Source organism: Paralichthys olivaceus, chromosome 10 (assembly GCF_024713975.1).
Source record: "Paralichthys olivaceus isolate ysfri-2021 chromosome 10, ASM2471397v2, whole genome shotgun sequence".
Lineage (NCBI taxonomy): Eukaryota > Metazoa > Chordata > Actinopteri > Pleuronectiformes > Paralichthyidae > Paralichthys > Paralichthys olivaceus.
The window spans coordinates 19984107-20007748 of record NC_091102.1 but is presented as its reverse complement, the minus strand read 5'-3'; the positions used below and the strand labels follow the sequence as shown (position 1 = coordinate 20007748).

At 38.9% G+C, this 23642-nt stretch overlaps 1 protein-coding gene across 12 annotated transcripts in view; it reads right to left on the bottom strand.

Moving 5' to 3' along the window:
- Positions 1–23264, bottom strand: part of gulp1a (GULP PTB domain containing engulfment adaptor 1a) — a 70524-nt gene extending 47260 nt beyond the window's left edge. For 2 of the 12 annotated variants that reach the window (XM_020099737.2, XM_020099740.2), the window contains exon 1: positions 22920–23258. The gene's annotated coding sequence lies outside the window, so the exon portion shown is untranslated. Of the gene's footprint in view, positions 1–22919 lie in introns of all 12 variants that reach the window. The other 10 variants (XM_020099736.2, XM_020099738.2, XM_069532403.1 and 7 more) reach the window with 7 other exon arrangements.
- Between the last annotated feature and the right edge of the window lie 378 nt (positions 23265–23642).

The window sequence follows — 23642 nt, the reverse complement described above, 5'->3', positions numbered from 1 at the left end:
TTTAAATCAGTCTCTTTCCTTTTTATTTGTCTCCATCCAAACATCTGAGCAATAAACTAGCGAGCAAAATATTCCCAGAAAGATGGAAAACTTCAAAAATGACATCAAGGAGGTGTAGGAAAATATCACAAAGCTAGAGAAAATTGAGTTGGACATCTAATGGTAAAATAAGGTCTGAATAAGTCTATCTATTGAAAAGCTGATAAATGTGTAAGGGGTGCAAACGCAATTTATGCTCACGTCAGAAGACTGGAGAGCTTGCCAGCAATACACCCACACACACACACACACACGCACACGCACACACACACGCACAGGAGAATGTCAAAGAAAGGGAGCTTACAGCAGCTTTAATGTACAACCTGACCCAGTTAAAAGACTAACTGATATTCCATGTCAACTTCAGTCAAGCTAGGTTGAACTTTAATTCCATCTGAGCAAAGCAGACTCAATCAGTTTCTCTCCTGGTGTGCACACAGTAAGACAGCTGGCTCACAAGCAACTGCAACAAGGGGATTTGTATTATTGATAAAACATTTCTCAGTGCACCTACTTGATTTGAAATAAATATTAAAGCATTCCGCATTTCTGATTCCACTTAGCCGAGCTAGCGTCTAAGTGAATTCCAGTGTTTTCTCTTATGGTTATGAAAAGATAAATGACATCACACGAAAAGCATAAGGCAGATTACTACTCTCTCAAAGCAACAGACAATGTAACCCAAATGGGTTTCTCACCTGAATATAAAATTAGGATACTTGAGTTAATTCATAAATGCTCTAACTTTGGATACATGTATCAAAATTAAAATAACTAACAGTTGAACATTTTTTATCTTTGACAGACAAAGTGGAGACATGACCCCCCACTCAGCTAGATGTCACCTTTTAGTCAACACGATCACACAAACAAAAATACATGACCAAACTTCATGCTAGGTGGTCTGATTTATTTATTTGCTTGCTGCTCTTATTCATGATTGTATTTGTGGTTGTGAGTACGATATCTCCACTGGAGTCATGACCCACTGAGTGTCTTATCAAAGTCCTCCTAAAACGAAAGCTGTGAGGTTTCTTAACACCCAGAGAGCTGCTTTTGCGGCCTCACTCTTGTAATGTATTTGTGTTCCTTTTTCTTTGATACTGTTCCTTCTGAGAATATTTATGGGCGGCAGTACTAAATAGAGAGTCAAAGACTTCCAAGACCCAAATATCTGGAGACTATAAATGTTTTTACCAGCCTTGATGGGGCTCAGGCGAACATGGATCTACAGTGAGGACAAACAATGAATAACAACTTCTCCACGATGGAAATTTCTTCCAACTTCTCAAGGATATGTGCAATGACATCTTGAATCAGGTTGATCATTTACCAGTTCTTAAAAAGTCATCATAGTCTGGTTCTGCACCTTTAAATACTAAAATAGGTCTTGTGTGCTCATTGACAGCGGTTTACCTTGTTCGCAAAGAAGCAGAGTCGATTGGAATTCTGTAGGCGGTATTGAGAATGGGCTCATTGTCTCTCTTTGCCAGATTTAAAACAATAAAAGAAAACAAAAATGGCCACAAAAATGAGCCAAAGCATGGATGGATAAATGTAAGCTTGCAGAAACAACAACTCGGAAATCAGCATATTCCTTTAATGAACACGAAATGTACTGATGGCAGTAGCGGTAGCTGGGAGCAAACAGTCAGTGCCCTTTTAATGTCATATTGTATGATTAGGTGAAAATGAACATACATTATGCAGAACTTTTACTAAGGGGGTGGCCAGAGGAGCTCCTCATTAACTGAGGGACATTTGCGTTGTCATATATAGCCCCTCTGGATGGTTTCAGGAGATTATCCGGAGTCCAGGGCATGTGTGAAAGCATCTTAAAAACCAAAGGCTCAGGGAATCAATTGAGTCCCAGAAAAATTCTGAAACTGGCAGAGATACTTCTGAACCTCTTTTACATAGTAGTGGCTGGAAGGATTTTAACCCCTATTTTCAGGGTATGCAAAGCAAGGGTGAACATGTTTTTATCTCCAGTAGGCTAGATTACTGTGATAGTTGATTCAGAATATCATGGCCAGTGTTTAAACAGGTAGAAACAGTTTGCATCTAAAGACATCCACATGGCCTTGGCTGCCATGTAGAACTGATTACACAACCAACACTAAATGGACTGAAAATGGTACACCTAGCCTGCTGTTACACTTTATCTATCTTTGAGTCAAAGTCTCACTACCCCCCCTACACACACACACCCCCTGGGGCCCAGTTGCCAATCGAGCATCACAGGGGCTCTACTCTGCTCATCCCTGCTTCCTGACTGTGCAGAGAGCGTCTTGAAAACACTCTCATCTAAACTCACAAACAGTCCTTTGTAGCACTCTTCAACAACTCCCAGCCTCACAAATGTGTTTCACTTTCCTTTTTATGGGAAAGACATAAGAGTTGTTTCTCTTCTTTAGCATTGATCTAATCAATATTAATGGAGAGGTCAAGATAATAGAAAACAACTGTCTGTAAAATGTAATACAGACAGCAAGACAAACTGCTGCCTCCGAAATGACCATGAAGTTGAATCAATGCTTAACATTACAACTGTCATGATAGAGGATTTAGTGCAGTTTGAGCAATAGGAGTGTAAATATACCATATAGTAATAGATTCATTATTTTCTTTTCAATTTAAAAACATTAGCTCATGGGACTCAAATCCAGGCTATAAAGATGTCAGAGAAGTGAAAAATGCCCTTTAGTGAGTGAATCAGCACAGTGTCACCGAGAGGGTAAGCTGCATTTCATACACCCACATAATTCAGTCAGAAGACTTTCACTCAGAGACTCATCTTGAGGTTCAACTCAGTTGTGCTTTTTTCTCAGAAGGTGTCTAAATCTATTCTGGGCAAAGCGACCTTTGAATTTGTTGACCTTTGTAAGCATCACAGCGGCCGTGATGTGTCGACAGCTGACTTCAGTTTTGATTTTGAATTTGACAGGGACGTGTTAGATGAGAGGTCTGCGCCCCTGTGATGGCGAATCATCAGTTTTCATTATCTCTATTGTCGCCTCTGGAAGTGAATGCGGGACGCTGTTAACACCGTGTAACACTGTAAAGATGGATGACAATGAGATAAAACTCATCTCTTCCGACTAAACCTTGGCTAAGAACATGGTCTAAGTCAAGTTGCACACTGTAGTTTCGCTTTTGGAGCAATTCTTGCTGTTTTGAGTTTGCACCCTCATGGTTGAATGCACTTATTGGAAGTCACTTTGGATAAAACTGATTTAAAGATACTTTAGGGCTGTGCAATCTGGCTGGACATTGAGTGTTCATTATCCCACATTGAGGATGCAGTTGGAAACTGTTGTGTAACTGCTGCAATTACTTTTAATTGAAGGTAGCTAAAGCCGCCTTTAATACTTGCTCAATGATGCTGGATAAAGTAATACACTTAGTAGCAAATTCATGAAGTTATTGGGTCAACTGGTTCAGCCCTTTGTTTATTTGCTTCTCTCCTGCTCTCTGTGCTTACATACACATAATATCAATGCAGACAATATCCCAATAAAGCTGTTCTCATTGACATGTTTTTCTCTTTCTGTCGTCAGACAAACAAACAAGTTTGAAATAGTGATTGAGATGCAGCTCGTAAAGACGACATGTTAACCATTCACTACTATTTCCTATCTGCTGCTATGCAGTGCTCTAACCATGATCTTACAATCACAGCATTGTTAATCAGCACTATGCTTGCATTGGTCAGACAGTAAGTTAGAAGCTCATTAATGCGTTCAACTGAATGAGATTCACTGAGCCCAGATTCAGCCACTGAGGGCAATATTGGCACCTCTCTTTGAACTAAGGTGCCTTTTGTGGTAGGAGAATATTTTGATGTATTTTTGGTGAAGTTGCTTGGAAGTGGGACTGCGTGATGACTTTAGAGCCAATTAATTAATTAATTAAATCATTAATTTCAGTACGGAGGTTGTGCATTTCAATATGTTTCTGCTCACTTGTGCATGTTAGACTCATGAACTGAACTTCACTGTAGTGGATTCCACTCACACAAATAAGGACAGACCTCATGCCAACTTTAAAGTTCATTGCATGTTTGGGCCCATGGCCAAAACAATCTCCCCAGGGACTATCCTTCTCTGTCAGTGTACAGAGGAGCTGTGACAGGAAATAGCCTTGAGGGTAACTAAACAAGCCAAATACAACTTCAGACTTCTCCCAGCTCATCTTGATTTAGTGGTTCAACTCAAAAGCCAGGATTCCTCAATTTTTATTCAGGCCCGGACTCTATGTGAGACCGAATTACAGCATGTAAACCAGCTGAAAGTTATCTTTCAATGCTAGACTATTAAGCCCCAACCTAGAAACAAATTGTTATCTCTAACATTATCATATTTAATCAATGATAACACAATATTCATGACACTGCTAATAATCTTGCCACAGTATTACAACAACTGTCTGAATAGAAATCAACTATTTATATAGACATATTTTGTGCAAAAGTCTAACCTCCCTTCTGGGCTTTTCAGGTTAGCACCTTTTTGATTGTACATATCGATCACTGTCATCACAGCCCACCCGACAGCAAAGCTTTCTGGTTTGGCAGCGGGTGGTGGTGCTTGTCACCTGCCAAGAGCGACAGACACTGTTTTACAAGACAAGAGGTTATAATTTGCTCCTAAAGCATCATTACTTCTTTAGGGCAGACTATACATTACAGTATTGGAAAGTGATGAGAGGGGCAACCTGGATTTAGCCTAGCTAATAAGCATGCTTATTTCAGTCGAATCAAAGACATTGTAGAAATGCAAGCAAAGCAAGAGTTGTCACTGTCTTTGTTTTTCAGAGCTGAAGGATTAAGGAAAAACATTTGATGCTGAACCATAGACAGTGTAAAGATGGGTTGTGTTTCCACTTTCCTGCTATCAAGAAATGAAGCCAAAATATAAACATTTGGAGCGTTGGTGTCAATCATGACATCTCACCCTGTTTTCATAGCATTAAATAACTAGTTAAAATATAACTTATTGGAAAAATGTAATGTAATCAGTCTGATAAGAACTACCTAAATGAATTTGGTTCATGTCCCATCCACTAACATGGAGAAGGTGTGGTTTATGCAAGGCACTTAGGAGCAGTCAAGTCGTCTATATACAGGTTTGCTGAACTGGCAACCTTTCACAACTAGTAAACATTTGTCAATTTAACTATGTAGCTATAGTGAAAAAATCACCATGAAATGTTATTGACATATTTGATCAATGAAAGCTTTACTATAGTGTACGCTTCACTGGCCAGTAAAACATGTCATTACCAGACTGAATGAGCCTGAGATTTCTCAGACTATATTATATTTCAGCAGGAGTCGTGATATTGTTCACAGGCTGGATCATTTCTGAACATAACTTAACTCCAGGCTCCGGCATTGTAGCCCTCATTTCCCAAACGTGTAGGACATAATACCAGTATATTTCACAGCCCTTACAATCCCATAATCCACTGTGGGTAGGTAACTTTTTTAGGGGAATATTTTGAAGAATGATGAGACTTTTCAAAAGGTAGACCTCTGTTTTTGACAATTTTATCATCCTCAGTTTCTCCAAACAAAATAGAAGAAAAAAGAAAAGAAAAAATAACTTAATACAGGTTTTTATTTAGCATGTTCCTCTGAGTCTATCCTGTGGTGGAAAAATATTTTAAGGTCCATTTTATGATGCATCTTAAAATAGTTTCCTAACAATTTATTTAACAGATTAATTAACTGATGGAAAGTTTACTGACAGCTACTTTTTAGATGTATTCTCAGGGAAAATATCAAATATTTCAGCTTCCAAAGACTGCTTTTTGCTGCTTTTATTGTCTTATCTGATAGTAAAGTTAAGCTTTGGATTTTGACGTATTGGGTTGACAAAACAAGCGATTTAACTAATCTTAAATTAAAGGTAATTTTATTGTTTCTGGGACATGTCTAGGGCAAATAATCAGCAAATCTATTTGATAATGAAAATGGTTATCAGTTGCATTTGTGTATTTTGGTTCACAATCCAAAACACAAAAAGTTCAAGGGGTCCAGAAACAAAGGAGAATTAATTTTATCTTTGAGGACAAAAGTTCAGCTCCCTTCGATTTACTACTTTTAGACATCCATCCATTATCTATACCTCTTATCCTTTGAGGGTCACAGGGGGGCTAGAGCCAATCCCAGCTGACATTGGGCAAGAGGCAGGGTACAACCTGGATGGGTCGGCATTCTATCACAGGACTGACATCCGTGCTCATAGTCAATATTTCAGACTCAATTTAGGGTCTCCAATTAAAGCTCCTGCAAGGAACTTTTCAGTAGAGTTTGTGGAAAAAAACAGTAGTGTCTCCACTGTTACCTGTCGTATAAACCTTAGTCCAGACAGCATGGGCATTTGTTTTGGCAGAAGTTAAAAAAGGCAAATATGTAGTTCAGGACATACCAAGAAAACATTGCAGCTCTTTTTTACTGTACTGACATAACATGAAACAAATGCTCCAAATGCAAACTAAGAGAGCGGTTCCTGGGCGCATGTAAATATACATATAAAAAACAAAGATTACACACAGCTGTCTGGTGTCCATCTTGTTTGTAAGAGACCTGGAGTTGGCGAGGAACAGACTCTGGAATGCTGGTCTGTACGGGTTAGCTTTTAGCCTAGTGCGTAGCCCGGCATGCTTCTTGGGTAATCCGTCCCAACCACGGACATTGAGAATAGTTTATAGAAAAAGCCTATTTTCTCCATGTTCTTCTTATTTGCTGGTGTAGGTCATAAAGCTGCCTCTTTATGCAATATTAAAATAAGACCGTTTCATAACCAGTTAAAATCTCCTAGTAGGGTCTTTAATTTATCACCTGTCTATTTGCTGTGCAATGAAACCAGGGAAACGCAGGCACAGGGAGAACATGCACTCTCCACACTGGTCAGCCAGCAGGGTCAAACCCAAAAATGTCTTCTGTAAGATGACACTGCTAAACGCTGCCCCCTTTGACACATGGTTCAATATTTTCACCAGGTTTCTGGAAGACAATAGCAATCCGGCATCGCTTGAAAGCTAATGTTCTCTTTTCAATACAGCCATGAGTGATTCTCATCAATATTTAACTGCTTGAAATGTTTTTCTGACAAAGGAAGTCAGCAGCTCATTACTGAAAATGGATTTTCAGAATTCCAATCCCGCAGTGCAGTGAAATATTAAACACAGTACGCTCAAATGTATTAAACAACAAAGCTAATATTAAAATTAATTTTCAAGTTACAGAATATGTTTCAGTCAGCAAATATGCTGAGACAAAATGTAGGAATATATGTGTTGAATTTCAAATGAAATAACAACTGCATCTGTTCAGAGTCAATTATAATATGTACAGGTATATTACTAACAGTGACAACGAGGAGAGCAGCTCATTTATTCACAGGCTTAAGGCGAGAAGCCTGGGCTGAGCTTGTCGAGGCGCTGCGGAGTGGACGGGCACACAGGAAAAGTGATTAGCATCCATCACTGTCTGTTCCTCTCAGACAGCGAGAGGGCTGTGACAGATGAAGGGGACACAATTAGGGGGCGAAACAGCAAAGTATGGCAGAAGAAAGAAGCCAGGGAGGGAAGAGGATGAGCCCGGTCTGCTGAAACGAATGACAAAGTTGGGACATCAGCTCTTAAAGGTCAAGATAAGGTTGGGAAAATATGTGCTTTGAGGAAATGACAGTGATGGCTGAATACCCATTGTTTGTGAGTGGGGAAGCTTGAGAAGGTGCATTAGTAAAACCTGTACATTGTACACTACAGGTAGAATATTAATACATATTATGATAAACTGTCACAGAGATATAGTCTGTGGGGCATTCTCACATCTTAACAATAAACTGTAAGTACCCACAGCAGATTTATCAAAAAAAATGTCAATGCAAATGTAGGCTAGTTTAACTTACAGCAAGGTTTCAGAGCATGACCAAGCCCTCACATTTTTTTCCAACCCCCCCAGTAGAAGCACTAATTTGGCGCACCAGACTGACCAAAAACTACAGCCTGTGTCTGAAGTGTCTGAAACGTCTGACTTCCAATTTTCCATATGAAAGTTTGAAAAGTAGCGTTTTTAATGAATCAAGAATACAGGCTGTGACTGCATGACAAGACAAAGCAGAAAGAGCTCCATTTGTTATTGCTGGCATTTCTTTAATTCCCTGAAACCCACTGCTCTGTCAGAAGAAGAATTCAAACTCAAAATAACAGTAAATCGATGTCTGCCAGCATTAATTTTGGCCAAAATACAAAATTTGTCCTACAACTACAAGAAGAACAACTTGAGATAGGCGTCATCTCATCAGATTGTTGCTCCCATTCCTTTATTCAATTTTCTGTCTTTCTTCCTTACTTGTTATTTTCAACAGTTTTTCAGCAAGCATTATAAAACCAGGTGCAACAATATATCTTATGCTTTGGTGGTGTTTTTGTCCCTTAAGTAGTCTGACAAACATTTGAATTAATCTGTAAAGAGATTGCTGTTTATTTTGAATTAGCTGTATCCAAATAGTGTGGCCTATAATTTACTATCAACTTTACAGACTGAGAACATTATGTTGTATAGAGTGCATCTTCTAGGGCCCAATAATCTGCTTAACACACCTGATATTTATCTTCAAGATCCATGAATTATTCTCTGAGAAATCACAAAATTGTTGAGCAATTGGAACAATTGGAACAAAATCAGATTCTGATACACACTAAAATTTAATTGGTTCTTTCCTGACCCCTACCACATCCTTCCACCACATGTTGTGGTATCTGTTTTGTAGTTTTTGCATAATCCTGCTTACTAACCAGTGCCACTCTAGATTTCCATACAGTCAGAGAAATATGCTATTGATCATAACTCCATCATTGTGTCCTGGCACATACCAGAGCATCTCACCGGAGACTGCTGACAGGTGAAAAGACAATCATACAGCAGATGAGGTTGTACAAATATCTGGTTCAGAAGTAGATTAGCTGATCTAATTCAACAGCAGAGCTCAGCCGCAAACTCAGCTGAAATATATCAAACTAATAGACAGATTTTATAACTTGAGCTTAGGCCTGGGACGATAACAAATTTTGCTGGACGATATATTGTCCCACAAATTATTGCCGATAAACGATGTTATTGTCAACATGATAATATATCATAATAATGCACACCCTTTCAAATACAATGAGCTTTTATTTCTCATTATTTTTTACCATTTTGTACCATAATTGTAATTAAACGTTTAAATCCTAAATAAATAAAACAAACAAAAAACAATAAACAAAATATAAAATGGACTCTCAGTCTTAGCAAAAATTGCACTTGAATAAAAATCCCAACCAAAAACAATAAAAAAGACCCCGTCTCTGTTAAGAAAAAACAGCACTCAAATATAAAACCACACACAACCAAAACAATAAATAAAATGGCTTATCAAGTCTCGACAAACAAAATTGCACTTTTAGGCCATTTGTGACATGTATTTTGTCGCAGGCAATTTGTACTGTCTGTCAAACATTTGCAGCATTTCTCTCAATGCTGGCTTTTCAACTGTATTAAACGGAAGCATTTCTTTAGCGATGTCGCGAACTACACTTTCTGTGAGCACACACCATTTTGCGCTGTTCCGTTTACATTTACTTTGTCAACCAAACGCCTCAGTGAGTGTTGACTGTCGGGACGAAGGCTCTGCATCTCGAGGTGCAGTATTTTTCCCCAGCTGGGAAAACTGGGTGGTTATGCTTTTTGGTGGGCATGCAAGTTTGTTGTGTTGCCTTTTTTTGTTGCCACCACTTTTGAACAAAGTCGGCACACTGGCTCGTCCGTGTTGATGGGCTCACCTTGCACATTCGGTTTGAAGCCGAAACATTCCCACACCGGGGCTGTGGCATTTGGCTTTGCAATCATCTTTTTTCCTCGCGTTGCTCCGCACGACGCTCACTTGCTGCATTCTGTGTGTGGAGCCAATGCTAGCGGCCCCGCCTCCCCCCACAGAGACAAAGACACTGGATGACTGACAAGAGGGTTCACTCATTCCGCAACAAATGCCCCCAGGTGCTGACACCGAGCACAGAGTGAACCCTCTTGTCATCCAGCCTGCTTGGAGGCGAGAGACCAGGAAAACAAACACGCATGCACATGGCGATATATATCGAGGCCAGCAAAATTATTGAGTTTTCCATTTTAATTTATCGTGCGATTAATTGATTTATTGATTATCAGCCCAGGCCTACTAGAGCTCAAGACTCCTAGTTAATCATGGAGCTAGATTTTATGATTATGCCACATATAAATGTGAATTGCCCACCCAAAATGTTTTCCTTAAATTGCTCGTACCTGTAGACATCCATAGTATTCGATTTTGCTGCAGTAAGCCTTACTCTTGGTGCACTTGTAGCAAGTGCCATGTTTTCCAATTATTAATAAGACATCTTATTTGTCCTAACACAGATATAAAATGACCTCAATTTCTTTACACTTCTAATAGCATAATAGATCATTACGTGTGTGCAGTGCTCCTTTCCCAGATGTCTTACCTTTCCTCTCTCTCTCTTGAGCACACCACACATGTCCGCTCCCTGATGGGTTAGAGCTGTTTTGGAACCACACAAAATTTGGAAGGTGATTAAATGTTGTGGCTGATCAGTGGATATTAAGGTAAAAATTATTGTGAGGGAAGCACTTATAATTCAGGGACAATTTTCTTTTATAACTCTTCCGAAAGAATGATCTTATAGCTGCTGTGGCAGTGGGCCAAAGAGACTGTACAGGATCCAACCAAGCTTGCATCAACAGTCTCAGAAGAGTCTCCCTCCAGGTCTGTCTCTCGGCCCCTGCACAAAGAGCTAACCCGGACTGCTGTCAGCGCTGCAATTACACACTGGATTTCCTCACTGGCCTCATTTTTTGCCTTACTGCCAGACAAGCTTTCTAAACAACCACCAACCAAGCTGGTGAGCTAGATAAAGCAAAGACACAACAAAACAGGGGACTGAAAATAATCTACATTTACCACCTCAGAAAATTTGATGGGTCTTATTTTTAAGTATTGATTTTTATTCAATTTCCCATGTCCATCATCTTCATTTATGTATTTACATTCAGTCACGATTAAATATTTAAATGCCACTAACAAGGTAATGAGAGGTCATCTTCTTGTGTTGTTACAGGGATACACTAGAGTTGTACTATCCAATTGTCATTTAGTTATTGGTTTTACTGATATATCATTATGCAGTAGTGTTAAATATAAAGTCCACAGCTATAAAATACAATGTGGAAGTTTGCTATGACAAGACAAAATCAAACATTTCCAGAACAAACACTTTAATTAAATTATTTGAAATCATATTATCAATAGATCTAGTCACTATGTAATGGTGGAGTTGTTGCTCGGGAGAAAATAGCTACAGAGAACTATGAACCAAGCTCTGCAAAGCTTTGAAGCTCATTGTTTAAATTTGACAGCCCACAACCTATAGTTCACAGCAACCAGACACATTTAGCAACTAGCTGGTGGACACACAGAAGCATTAACAGCTTGAGGTCGATAGTAACATTGGTGGAGACCAGAACAGGGAAAAAAATATATATATATGCATTGATTTAAGTCTAATTTTTGCTGAGTGGAAGTTTATCTATAAATCATGATGAACATAAATCACATGCGTCATGATTTATAGTCTTTTTCCATGCTTCCTCACTACATTTTGCTTTGGTCAATCAGCAACTGTCCCACTTTAGCCACACATTAAATGAATTTGCAATTTCAAGATGTGTTAATTTAAACTTGACCAAAAACAAAAATGTAACTACAAGTGGATTGAAAACCACTTGATGCCTGTCATTCCTTACCATACTGTGCCATCTCCTCCGTGTTTGTTATTCAATTACTATGATTTCCATTGGCTAGAGCAAAGAAGAGTTGGAAAGTTGACAGAATGTCAGATGCATGGGAAGTGGCTTTGGGTACATGCCAGATTTTGTACAGCAGATGCAAAAATTGGTGTCTGGTTGGAGTTCATAAAAAAACTGGATAAATGACAGAACTGAAGAAGTGTAGTCCAGAGACTTTTTTGCACAAAAAAATAATTCTGACTATGCAATTTTATCATTTTTTGTCTAAGTTGGAAAGCGACATATATATATATATATATATATATATTTATATATATAAGTGTGTGTGTGTGTGTGTGTGTGTGGCACAAATAACAGTATTAGAACCACACTAAAACCCTGACTATGTATGCACAGGGAAATGGAACTGTAATGAGCCCAAATAAATCTCATTAGTTTTAATGTGAATGATTTTTTATGGGGGAAGCTTCCAGGCTGATAGTGTAGAAGTAAATAAATAATGCACTTGAGAAGTATAAGTATTTACTCCAGACTGCAGCCCTGGCAAAACATCCACAACACATAAATAGCCATTCAGGCCTGTGAGGGTGAGATATGCAGTCTACTCAGAGAATGAACAGAGAAACCAGTCTCCCATCTAAAGTGCTAAACATCACTAATAAAAAACACATAATTCTGCCAACTCATTACCAGCAGGAGGATAATGGTGAATAAAAAACATGCCAGCTGCAAAGCAGTGAGGCCTGCCCCCTGAAATTAATGGTACTCATCAAGAAATAAAAAAGCCATAAAAAGCAGTCCTTTTTGCTCACACTTGATGACTTCTTGAGTTAGCTAGGGATGCCTTGCACGGGCGTATTCTTTGGGGGCCAGATCAAGAAGACATGCGTTATAAAGCCTCAGCCAAATTGAAACACCAGTGTTAGTCTGTCTGCCTGTCCAATTTGCTCAGAGCCATTAGATCTAAATGCTATTTGTCAGCTCCATGAATGCTGAGCAGAATCTGTGATAGCATGATGAAATATAGATATCAAAAGCCTGTCTATGCCGTGCACACTGCTTTTCAGTAATTGACAAAGGGCAATACATGGAGGAGCCTAGTTGAGGCTAATGTCTGATACCCCAAGCTCCATGTTCTCGTCCAAAAATAAAAGGAAAATGTCACACTATATTATGCATCATACTGTATGCTTGTCACCTACACCTCTTCATCTCACCAGCTCACTAGTGGCTGTATTTGTATGATACCAGACATCAAAATATGTATAGATCTTCTGCTTTTCCAACTACTTAGACCAATTAATCAGATTAATTAGGAGTTAGCATTTGGTTGCAAATCTCAGTGATTAAAGCTATCTTAACGCCATTGTAGTTGCAAACAGCTAAAAGGTTTTCCTTTGCATTTACTGTTCTTTAATAATGCTATTAATAATGGATTTAAGACTGGTTTTCTAGGTTTTGGGTTTGAATACTCAAAAGATATGTTTCAGATAAGGATATCTTATATTTGTTTATACTTATTGCTACCAAGATATTTACTGAAATGTCTTTCTATCATTTTACTGAAACCTGTCCGACAGTTGGTAGATCAAGTTTTCAGGTTGTCTTTCTGTCCAGCAATCATCTCAAGAAGGCCTTGAGGGAATTTCTTCAAATTTTTGCACTGGTTGACAGAGGGCTAGAACCACAGTGCAGTAATTCTAGTTACTTATATATTACTAAAAACTATTCAAGTAACATAACTTTCATTGGAGAAAGTGTCGTTCCCGATATTAACAAAATGCAAGTCAAATGGATGGGACACTGGTGCTGCATTAATGTAGCAGTGTAGCAGATGGACTAGCCAGTCCTGCATATTTTCCTGCCTACGTCCATATTCACATAGATAACTCAATAAGACAAACAAATCTTGAATCATCTCATCTCCTCAGTGGATGTCTCATTCCATGTCAAACTACAATAGCACTTAGTAGAGTGCATACCCCGGGCCAACAGTTCCCTCTGCCACATTTAAATTTACTTGACGCAAATCTTTATTTGGATCTGCACCAAATTGCACATACTCATAAATAACATTCCTCTTAAACATGTCTTGGTTTTTTTCATCAAGATCAATGAATTATTCTCTGAGAAATCAAGGGAATTGTTGAAAAGCATGCAGGTTTTTCCATGACCCATAGTTTCACCAAGTTTCACGGTAATCAGTCTAATAGTTTGGCAGAGGTAACCAGCAGAGAAGCCCAAATAAACACATTCGATTTGCTTCATATTAATTGTATTATATAGTGATATCACAAACCCAACTAGCCCATTATAGTTTTCAATTAGTAGTGTGCACAATGTTTTACTTATATCTTCTTTAGTTTCTGAGATACGGAGGCTTTAAAAAGGGGTTGTGACCCAACAAACAGGCGTTACTGATAAATTGAAAAGTTCCTTGCATCATTACATTTTAACCTATTCCTGCAACATGCTTGATATTTCCAGGGATTCTTCTCCATTAAAAGGTTCCTTCAATGTCTTAGATATCTTTGTCAAATTATAGCTCTCTGAAAACTGATTTATAAACTATTTCATGCTCTGGAGTCCACTATATCTTCACACTGCCCCAGAGAGGACAAGAGACAGTGTCTATGAAAATTCCTTAACACCGAGGATCAGAGTGCAACAGGCTGCTGTGTTTGAGAAGTGCGAGAGCTTGGCGAAGGTCAAAGGCTTCACTCCCTAGACATCACAGATATGAGACTGCGCAACACTGTCTCCATAACTAGAAAATACATTTAATTGTTTAGGCACAAGCAGACCCGTAGATTAAATGATCTGTTGGGGTTTAAAGTGTGACTGCAGGAAAGCAGACTTCAGAATATGAGAGAGCATCATGCACAGATGTTGTGTGGATGAATTCTGATTTTCTCCTTGGCCAAGCTTCAATAAATATTTCAGCATAAGATGTCAAAGGGCTCCTGAACGCTTTCATCATTGATGAGTTGACCACTGATCAGCAGATTTTCCACAACACTCAGATCTTATAGTTTTTTTAGATAATAAATATATATGTGTGTGTGTGTGTTATAGTATTTTCGTAGGAGGTTCAAAATTTCAGAGTTTTGAGGGAAGAGCATTTTAATAACAAAATGCAGAAAATAATCTCATAATACTTTAAAGCAAAACCAAGGTGTCAGACATGGTGTTTTGTCTAAATTTGTTTTCAGTTACTTGCTGTGTTAAACTTATCATGTTTCCCTGCATGGTTTACATTGAGTTTTTTCATATTTTACAATCTGTTGATGTGACATAGAATCACCAAGTTGTCCTTCAGATATTTTGTGAAGCCATTCTGTTTTAATTGGATTCCAAGACCTTCTTGCAAAGGCATTTTATTTTAGCCACTAGGATTTTTTCATTCGATGTTTGAGCGAGGGGAATTGAGGCTTTCATGACTGAGTGGATAACTAAATCTGTACTACAGTGTGGGTAAGCCATGAGTTGAATAAGCTGCCAAGGGGTCTTGATCATACACTGAGCAGCAGGAATATAAATTTACCACCAAAACAAAAAATATGCAATACATCAACCTATGGATTGACACTTGAAATATTTCAGACCATTAACACACAGTTAAAGAGAAGTTTAACAGCTTTGTTTTCCACAGCAAATTAAAGGTCAACTCCTTTATATGTGTTGGAGCTCACTGTTGTGATAAGGACAAAGATGCAAAATGTCAAAACTACAAGCTGATTTAGGATTCGGTCCATGCTTGCTGACTCCATTCATAGTGACCATCACTATTAAATTTTGAAAGCTATGAGCACTAATTGCAAAAAGCCATGTCTCCCATCCCATTAGCTTATCCCCTACACAGGCAGAAGCACGTTTGTCAGGAAATTGCATTGCAGAGAGACTTTGATTAATCAAAATGTACAACCTTATATGTCCAATCTATGACAAGCAATCCTCATTGACATTCAGATGTGACTCAGTTTTGAATAACACAAAGACAAGTGCATCACAGGTAAAATACACATTGAAGGAATAAAGAAAATTAATAATGAAATGAATAGACTGAAACTGTACAACTAAGCAAAAAAGTATGACATAGGCAGAAACAGCACCCAGCATGTAGGGCTGCTCAGAAAGCCATAGACCAGATCAAATAAAATTAGTGGCTGGGATTTGTCTCGAATGAGAGAAAGTCTGAAGTCACATTTTGAAAGCAATAATGTAATGAGGCTGATGGGAGCTTTCTTCTCAAACGCTCGCCTGCTCATTTTTCTCCATCACTGGCTTCCCTTGTCTAAGCTGTGATTTACTTACATTCTGGCATATCCCGCAGACAGTTAAAGACATTTCCTCCAAATGTCAATTTTCAACAGATGGTTATGAATACAAAAACACATTTCACATTCATACATCTTCTGTTGTCCACCTTACAAAATAAGGTTTAAAGGGCTGTGGTTAAAGCTTAAAGACAAATGGGCCATATCGTAAACCTGGTGCAGAGATGCAACAAGTATAATGCAAATGTCTATGCAAGATACAGACCAACACAGTTTTGGCATCAAACTCAATCTCGCGAATACATTTGCGCCCTTTTGAGCACCCATAAATGTGGTGGTAGCCATAGTTACAGACGTGGAGGCAAAAAAATACAAGGTTACAAGATAAAGTGTGTTAATAAGCATTAAAAGATTAACTTTAAACCTTAATTTAATTAAGCTATGATTACAGAACCATTTGGTTTCACCCCACATTACACACAGAAGATATTGTTTACATAGTAAGGGCTTTGACACACCATCATTATAATTATATCATTATCACAATTCTGTTTGTTCCACAGATTATTTCAATTTTGACCATATGCACAGTTTACGGACAAAAAACTAATGAGACTGATCATTGGTACCACAATCAGGTGCCATGGTGAAACAAAACTGCACAGAAAGTACTAAATTCTGATCCTGTTTAGACACTTTCAACCATTTCTGGTCCGGTCTGTTGAGTGGCATCCAAGGAGAAAGGCCAAAAAGATTATTCATTTATCATGCTGAAGGTTGTAATTAGAACTTTGTTTGCTTCACTTGTTTAAAATTTGTATTTACCCTCAACTGATTTGGCTTCATAAGCAGGCAAGTCCAGCTACAGTAAACCGTCTGTCCAGACCAGACAATGTTCATGGTTAAGGCTTTTTTACAATGTTTTATGTGGTTCCACTTTCTGTTACTAGTCATGATTCTTTAAATTCCCCCTTATCACATTTTTTACTGACATATCAAGGTCCACATAACTGTTTAAATGTAAATGTTTCTATCTATTCTGAAACAGTTCTTGATAAACCAAGAAGAAGAAGAAGCACTGTCACTACTTTGGCATGACTTAAGTTTGGATTGGTCGATTCTGACCTGACAGAGATAAAAACGCCACAGAAACCTTGATCTTTTGAGATGTGACATTGAAAATTATAAACTTGTTTTTCACTGTATGAAACATGTGTAATATTTGCATTCTGTTGGTTTGTGAACATATCCTGGATCCACGTTATTATGGCAGACTGAATATAAATGTCATAGTGTCACATCTTTTCAATTCACTTAAAAATTCTTCGAAATACATCACAGTATAAAATCATGCTTAATTTGTGCTGCAGACCGTGGCAGGAAAGTATTATTTTCAGCTCAAACATCAAAGCTCTGACAGTAAATTATACCTTTTTAAGTGTCTAGGACTTTAAATTTTTTATTTTTTTTTCCCTCTTTGTGGATCTTAATATACTTATAGAGTGACACATCATGGGAACCAAAAAAAAGACCCATTAGCACTTGAAAGGAGCCTCTAGTTAACAAAAGAATACCAGTCTCATCCAAGACAAAACGACAAAAAGAAACAGGACACGAGTATGAACAGGCAGCAGCATGGTTAGACCCAAAGCTCCCTCAGCTATCTCCTTTGTCAAAGCCCATGATTAATTGAGATGTATGATAACTGCTGAGTAGATTAATTCAATCACAGAGATGGTGACACTAGAGGCTTTGACATTTTCGAGAGTCAACAGCTTCACCCAGCAAGACAAAAATATCAATTATCTTGATTCAGGCAAGTCACTGGTGTTGATTTAGCCTTAGCATAAGGAGGATTTTGTTTTGAAAAAGACTCGATAAAAACTTTGAGTCAGTAATTACTAGCATTATAATTTTCCTGCTCTGTTGTGATCCCAGAGGTAACAGATACAATGATGGTGGTGGAAGACAGTTTCTGATGGTGAATGAGGCCGGAGTCACCTCTGCTTTCCAATAGCTTAGGGTGGAAAGGACTTTTTGGAGACAGTGAGGAATTCGAAAGCGATGGCAGATAGTAATGATGTAATCAGTCACTGTGGGATCGCGCACTGGTACATGAAGTGTCTGCTGAACCTACTGACTGCATGCAGGAGGGGTAAAATATGAGTGCTGTCAACATTACAGTAGCAGAGAAAGAAAAAAAATCCGGGAGATTTTTTTGTATTTCTAAAATAACATAAAATAACATAAAAACAGTAGATCAACATGTCCTTCAGGGTGGTCTGTTCTAGCTGTCTGCCTGTCAGGTCACAGTCAGGGTGAAGAAAACACACAGGTAGTTGTTTTAAACCATTGCTGACAAGCAACATGGTGACTGTCAAGACAAGAAAAGTAGATATTTTTCCATTTACAAGAGAATTGGACAATTACTTGTTAAAGTTATTTCCTGTTAACATAAAAGACAAGCCAGTGTGTCTAATTTGTGAGGATGCACTTGCTCTGATAGAAAAGGTCAAAGTCGAGCATCATTATAGTCGGAAGCTTAATTGGATGAGTTGAAAATAACATTTCTAGTTGGTTTATTTGGCCAACAGGCAGCTTTTGCAGGACAGAAACCAACTGAGACAATGTTAAACAAGTACGTTTTGATTTTTGTTAGTAATATGGAACTGCTAAAACAGGCAAAGTAAATGTTGCTTTAAGGAATCTTAACAAAGCAGATTATTTATCTGGAACACAATGCCAAAAAACAACAGACATAACAAATACTGACCAACATGTTTGTGCATGAAATCACTGCAGAGTTTGATATGAGGCATCAAGTACTATCTGTGTACTGTGCATGCCACTACTGAGGTGAATATTTATTTGAGAAAGTTGTTTTGGCTAAAATCAGCTGTGATTAGCATCATCGTCATCATCAGTACCATTTGACATCAGATGAGTCACCAAAGAGAAACAGTTCCTGCCATGACCTCAGAGATTATAGTTTGATATATATACTCACTCATTTATTATGGCCTGTGAAGGATGCTGTGATGTAGAGTAGCCTATGGTATGTCAAAGACAGACTTCCCTGCTGTCATCTTAAAGCTTACACAATTATTCCAAAAATCAAACACACAAAACAGATACTTCTGTTGGGCTATTCTAAATATTATATATATATATATATATATATATATATATACCTATATGTATATAAATGTAGGTGATATTTATATTTCAAAATGTGAATCATATGAAGTTTCATGTTGTCAAAAACTATAATGTAATTTTCACCCTGCAAAACAAAGTGACAAATAATAATTCAGCTTGAGGAGAGAGTGCCACAGCTATGTCTAGAAAACTCACTAATACAACTACTAATTTTCAGTATATTTTATTATGGTAATATTTTTGTTTTCAATTTGGCATATGATATGTAAAATAGTGAGAGGTCTTAAGGTCCTAATATCTCTTTGTATTGTTTGATCACCAGTCAAAAACCAAATATATTCACTTTACAGTGATGACAAAGACGAGCAGCAAACCCTCTATTATTACTTCTTTCTTCATTTCTGGCTCAGAAAATGACTGAAAGAATTCATTAATTATCAAAGCAGGAGCAGACCATATTTCAACTAATCACTTCTCCTCTAACTATTAGGAATATTAGGCTTCAGGGAGAAGCAAAGGAGAGGCACAATGTCACACAGTTTGATCCATCTTCTAGTAACAACACTGATAACAAGAAGAAGTCAGGATGGCAGGAGAAGTCTGATTCAGCTCAGCAGGTGACTGATTGTGTCCCCCCCACCTCCACCCACCCATTTCCTTGCTGATCTTCTGCGGCAAGTATCTTAAAGCCAGTGTCTTGACTGTGTGGCTGCCAGTGCTTAATGTACTGATGCAACTGAACCCAGTGTTACATTTCACTTTGAATCCAAACCCCCACATCCCTGTCCTCAGGCTTGAGTATGGACACACAAGTCATACCTATACTACCTATACTACCTAAACCCCATGAAACAATATAACATGATATTAAAAGTGACTCGAATACAGACCACACTACACCACTGGAAGAAACAGACGTGTGATCATTTAAACATGGAAAAGACTAAAGACTAAAATAAATCAACTCAAATTGCAGTGGAAAAATATCCCAAGTACAAATAAAATGTCTTTCCTAAGAGTGTGGTCAGTAAAGGTATTAGTTCGAGGTGGACAATATTATCATAATAAGAGTATAAAGGATGGTACGTCTGTTGAATTTGTGCTTGGTCTCACCAAAATGTGGAAATACTAGATAGAGATACTAGATATAGTGATATATAATATATTTTGTTTAATTTATCTGTATTTATTGATATTTATATGATATTCAATTTTATTGAGATACTGAGATTGTTTTTTGTTGTTGTGTCCTTTTATTTTGCTTAGTAAATATGATTCTGGGTTTCCCTTGTTATTTGGGTAATATTGCATGTATTAAGAAATCCAAATAAAATGTCACTAAATCAAGTGTATAGTTACGGTATCAGTTTTAATAATTCTTAAAAAAAAATTACTCACAAACGTAGATGACAATTTTTCATCAAGTAAATATTTTGCTATTAAATATCTTGCAAAACCATGTCTTGCATTGATGAGTTTCCTGGCTTGTTCTGAAAATAACAACACATGACATGCCAAGCTAAGAAAGGTCTTGCCAAAAGTCTGTAAATAAATAGAGGCAATTGAGGAAGAGCAGCCAAGAGTTAACATTAGCCATTAGTTAGCCAGTTATCATCTGACACTAGCGGGAGCAGAGATGGGCTGAAAATATGTCCTTCTTCGTCTTTGTGTTCTCCACAAGGATGCTTTTGTTTTCATGGAAATGTGTCTTGATAAATCAATATTGTTTGGGTTATTATAGTCATATCTTTATGTGAAATAAGGGCATTTTGCGGAAGACTGTGTATTAAATATGTGCATTTGCAGCTCAGAAACACTGTCATAACCTCCCAATGTATAGGATCAATGCACTCTTTGGCTCAACTTTGAATGGAGAAGAACTTTATATCTTATATGCACTTGAATTGATGGCACCTGAACACAAGGCAAAAGGTATTGCACGGCTGCTATATTTCAACCGCACTCTTAGAAATGTTTGTGTTAAGCCAAAGCTCATCCAGCTCCATAAAACAAAAGGTGGCATCGCACTGGGTGCCCAGACATTTTCAGCTGAATCAAGACTATTATAAATTTATATGACCTTTATGTGATGCTTCTTAATTTCAGATCTCCATGAGCACATTGTTTTAGTGCTGTAAAGCAGCTAGAGGAAGTGAAAGCTGTCCCCCTGAATCTCAATTAATAGAAGCCCACAGGCTAATTCATGCAGATTTTCCACAGCATGCACTATGAGCCACTTGGAGAACAGCTATTCAATTACTGCCTCTAGTGGCTGGGAAAAACATAATCCACAGATCGTTTACTGGATGTTACACCATCAACCAGTTCAGAGGCAGACTGGAAACTGCACATGTACGTTTGTCCAAAAAGGGCTGACTTCAACAGGTTTTCTCAAACCTCTGTTTCACAACCAAAGAAGTCCGTGACTCCTCAGCCAAGAAAGGAGAACTAGGGAAAAAGGGAAACTAGAAGTGACAGATGCTTATTCGTCCTCAAAGCACTGGCTGCATTTATTACTGAAGTTTTCAGAAACACCAAACAAGTTGCAACGCTGACACCAGGCTGAATCCTCTGTTGTGGGGCTGAAAGCAATTACGCAGACAAAATATCATGACATGTGGAGATGAAGAGCTAAAAAGCGCAGAGCTCGTTCATTCTGAGTGTCTGGCTGTGCCTCCCCTGCCTGAGTAAATAATACAAGTGATGCTCTCAAACAGGATTACCCTACATTCTCAGAGACATGCATGCATGTATGCATGATCCATATGGAGGCTGCACACGGCCACAGCACGCATGAGCCAAAGTGTAAAGCAGTGCCTTGGGAGATGTGTCATGTTTGGTCACAGAGCAGAACAGATGTGACTCCAGATCTGGACAGAGTCGTGACAGAAACAGTGTCAGATATAGAGACTTTCTGCGGAAGAGGATTCCGATTGTTTTACTGCAAGAAGTAAAACACTCCCACCCCCCCTCTCATATATTTCCCTTGGACTAATTTCACATAGACTATTTATTTACATGTCAGTCTGGTTGTGCGAGGGAACAACAAGAAACATGCGTTAGACATGTTAACACAGAATATTCTAATGGATGAATGTGGAAACTTTTCGCTGGCAGAGTGAGGGTCCGACGTGCACAGTTCTACACTGTTTATTCCTCCATCATTACGAAGTAGCGGCACAGCGACTGCACACGACTCGAGTTAACATCCAGCGAAGGAGTCAGGAGAAGGAGCTGACGCACATTTCTTCTCCCCGTGTTTTGTTTTTAACTTTAAAGTGACGCGTGGTGAAAGATGGAGATTTTTCCACCGCGCAGAGCGGACGGACTCGACGGGTTAGCTCAGTCCACCTTGCGCGGACTTGCGCAACTAAAGTTTCCCGTTAGACCCGCGGTGGAGGCACAGCAGCGGCGTGTTCCCGGACCGACACGCGGAGAAGGGAACAGAGGTGTCGGAAGTAAAGTCGCACACACAACCACAGTGTTCAGCCGCGGAGGAAGTGGACGGCTAACTCCGTAGCAGCAGCAGCAGCAGCGGAGGAATCTCAGGAGTCAAAAGAAAGGCGTGCAGGAAAGGAGGGGAGACTCACTTTACTTACTCTGAGGGGGAGAAGAAGTCCGAGCGGTCCCGAGGAGGAAGAAGGAAAAAAAAAAGCTCCACAGTCCGAGCTCCACATCCAGCGGCTCGCTCCCTCTCCTCCGACTCTCGGCTCAGCAGCGGCGGCGGCTCGGCGACTTCTCTGACGTCACCGGGCTCTGTGGTCTCAAGTTGAATAATACATGGAAGAGGAGGAGGAGGAGGAGGAGGAGGGGGCGACGCCGCCGGAAAGAAGCGGGGAGGCGACCACCACCATCCCCGAGCTCATCAGAAGAAAACTAAAGTCAGGTTTTAAAACGCACGTCCAGTGGATGTGTGCTGCTGCGCGTCATGCCTTGCTCAAGGGATTTGGTGGAGAAGGGGTTTTGGCAGGTGCTCACATCTGGGTGGGGGGGGGGGTCCCCTCAAACAATCAAGTTATGTAACTTAAAGGGGTAGTTCACCTGAAGAATGAAAATTCACTCATCATCAAGTCACCGCTATGGTTAGAGTCTCATAACTGGATCGAAATGGTGACCTCTTCTGATATCCTCAGCCCGGCACTGTGTTCACATTCAAACACAAGCCACACAAGCTATTCCTTTAAATGTTATTGTTGAAATTACAGGAGTGCTTTGTTTAAATGGTTTTAATATCACATTTATTACTAAATCACCTTTTATGGGTCAAACATGGCCCCGCAACGCCGCCCACTGTTTCAAAGCGGCCCCGACCT